Source organism: Gossypium arboreum, chromosome 13, assembly GCF_025698485.1.
Source record: "Gossypium arboreum isolate Shixiya-1 chromosome 13, ASM2569848v2, whole genome shotgun sequence".
Taxonomy (NCBI): domain Eukaryota; kingdom Viridiplantae; phylum Streptophyta; class Magnoliopsida; order Malvales; family Malvaceae; genus Gossypium; species Gossypium arboreum.
Window position 1 is genome coordinate 84,357,543 of NC_069082.1, and position 3,744 is coordinate 84,361,286.

A 3,744-nucleotide genomic window follows, 5' to 3' on the forward strand; every position below is an offset into this window, starting at 1 on the left:
CATCCTAGCCCCTTTTTTAATGTTCTTTGTATTTTTGAAGTTGTTATCAATCGATCTAGCCATTTCTACCATTTATTTGAGCTAAGGTTCATGTTTGGAATTTGAACCATGTGTGACATGCTTGTATTTTGATGTTTAATGAAATAATATGCAAGTTTGATATGAGTGTAACATTTTTTACTAAGTGATTTTTAGTAAAACCACCTAAAAAGGACTTATTTGTAAAAGATGTAGAAATGGGTAGTAGAAATGTGATTTAATGAGAAATGTGGGATGATATGAGTTAGAATATGAATCAGCTAGGCTTGGGTAACCAAGAAAATGCATGCATTTCATTTTATGAGCCTAAGGACTAAAGTGTAAATAATTTTTTCCTAGTCGGATTTGTGGTCCCGAAACCACTGTTCCGACTAGGCCCAAAATCTAGCTGTTACAACTCTCCCCCTTTAGGGATTTTTTTCCCCGAAAATCTTACTAGAAGAATTTGCTTTCAATTCTCATGAATCACTTTCACAATTTCTCAGAATAATAAATCCAATCAACTTTGTATACTTCTTTTCAAACACCTTTGAACTTTAACACATAATATCGAAGTATATCATCAAAGATCCAACTTACTTTCTCAATCTCACCATCAACTAAACACAAACCACAGTGCCAAAATGCAATTACATACTCAGAGTTTCCCATAGCTTTTACCATAATGGTGATGCAACCCTCGTATCTCTATCTGAAATAATGGGAACGGTCACTCTGCATAATCGAATAATCTCAAAAATTTATAATTCAGCTAATCTATCAAATAAGAAATCTGTATCTTCCGAAATAATCATACGAATTTCCATCATCGATAAATCATAATTCAAATAACATCTTTCCTTTTTGGGGGATAAAGATAATCCCGATACGAAATCTGTAATAGCTTTATCTCATAACATTCCAGTATTATTACTGACTGTCATAATCCTAAATGCTCTTGATATTCGGCTTACTTGCTAACAAATCGATATCTAAACACAGCTCAAAAAAATATCATGTCACATACCTGATCATTAGGACATCCACTGCATATAACTGTACATTTTGTTATTCCCTGGGTGAACAAAAGAGTTACTATTGAGTCCCACACAAAATTTCCACATAATCATTGGATTTTTCTATACACAAATTTTATCTCAGAAGAATAATAATAGAAATGAGAATCAAAAGTCGACTCACTCTAAACTCATTCAGATTATCACTCATTAACACATTTATAAGCTTCTCAAACATTGTAGAGAAAATATTACTTTAGTTTTTAACTAGCTAAAATCAAACCATCTTCAATAAGATTAGTCGTGTACTAGTACTCACAAAAATAAACTAAGATTTTCCATTTGGGCATCTGCAACTACTCACTGTCTTTCAATAGTTCAGGTCTTCAATATTGTCTTAATCTCAGATCTCTCTTTAACATTCAATACTTTAACTCTTAAAATTAGAAAGCATATAACATTCTTCGTCAAACAACTATTTCATCAAATTCTCAATACAGACATAAAAACAACCGACTCACAATCACCCGTCGAAAAAATTCTTTAAATGAGACTTTAACCATCTGAAAACATCAATCATTACTTTATATTCTCGTATTAAAACACATTTTAATACATACAATAGTACATCACCGAAAATCATAAATTCCTCACTCAATTCAAGCCACTCAGAACTAGAATTTCGATTAATAATACCTTCAACTATTTTTAAATTTGTTGACATGCATCAAATGATTCAAACTCCACAGATATAGTCACTTTATAAATCAGAACAACTTATCTCATAACATCATCTTTCAATTAAGAGAAGTCTAACCAATATGTCTCTGTATCATGCTTTCAAGAATATAAATTCTTCATTCAAATTATTCGTCTGTTTATACTCGTGAATGCATAGTACTCCCTTAACTGAAAGGCCCGCTCAAATACACATAGCTCAAATCACGTCTCAACAAATCAGTTTACTCTGATATGATCCAAAAAGTTAATTTCAACTACCAGAAAATGACATATTTGAATACTTTTTTTTCCATGCTGAGAGAAACAACTCAAGTACACAATCTTTCAAATTTATCTTAACATACAAATCAAAATCTTTGCAATCACATTAGATCAAGGAGGCAAAACATCCAGTTTAGCTCAGTGGTCGTAGTCAACTTACGTGGGAAAAAAAAACCACCATAAAATTTGAGCTTATGCTTTATCATTTATACTTTTGCTGATGGCAATTCTTCACAAGAAAATCAGAGAAATCTAAATAACAGAATCACTATGTTTCTATGATCAAATCTAGGAATACCATCATAATAAATGTAGTCACTACTGATCAAGGAACACGCTTTAAAGATGAACCATGTCAGATAATCCACATCATAAGGAAGGTAAGAAAACCCAAATATAATGTCATAACAGAAATCTAAGAACATAACTCATAAGGAAATAATTATAAAGATTAGAATGATTCCCTAGAGAAAACCAAAAGAAAACCACTAGTTATACGCTCTGGAATTTCATTATAACCAAGATATCATATTTTCCATATATATACATATGAAACATAGCAACATGCAACATCCAAAAGAAGCTGAAGTATATCCTCACTTAATCTTTTATCGACGTCTTTATTCCATCATAATAGAATAGAATCCTAGAGAAATAAGAAAATGTCGATTATAGTTCAAACAGACTCACAATGCTTTCATCTAACATTAGAGTCAGTCAGTATACTCACACAATATGGTTTTCTTCAGGAACGAACATTCATATGAACCTCAGAGGATGAATGAATATATATACAAAACACTCAGAAAGGGTCATCATAATTTATTCAACTATAACCGTCACTGTAACACCCCAAACCTGGCCTAAAAGTTAGGCCTGAATCTGACATGTCACATTGAAGTATTTTTTGAAAACCATGTTTTCATTGAAAACCCTTCTTATTTGAAAACTTGAGTAAAATCCCAGTTACATTAGTTTATTTTACAAAGTGGTACATTGAAAAGTTATTAATTCTACTTCTAAAATTTCTTTTAAGTAGCGGAAGCTAATTTTAAAAGTAACTGGTTTACGAAAACGTGATGTTAAAAACCAAGTTACGAAATCGTTCCGAGAATACGTAGTATTGTTTAAAAACAGTTATAATTCGAAGTAAATAAAACCCAAAGTTAAAATCCATGAACTTTAAGAGGCCTTATTCCAAAAATTGAAAACCCAAAACCGGATCTAAAATATAAATAAAGTCCAAAGGCAGTCGTGTGGCCATCTCCGGGTCCCTTGTAGCACCGATCCTCCTAATGCTGGGGATTACCTGCACAGTTAATAAAGGGGGTGAGTTTATGAAAACTCAGTGTGTAATCCCCTTACTAGAGTAACAACAAGATATCTTGAAATAGAAATAGAAATAGTCAGGCGAGCCCTTTAACATAATAATGGTCCGATTCAGAGCATACGTGGGCCAAAGCCCATTACAATATCATTTGGGTCATAGCCCATAATAGAATCAATTGGGCCTACCCCAAACTAATACCAGAACAAGTGGCCTAAGTCCAATACAGTGATAGATCTCATAAACAAATATGCAACAGCATGAGGATGCATCCCACCCCGATCCAGCCAACACACCACTCGTACCAACCCTACACTTACGTGGGGATAAAATTGACCTACCCACCCAGCACACCAATGTTTGCACCGACTGCGGCACTAA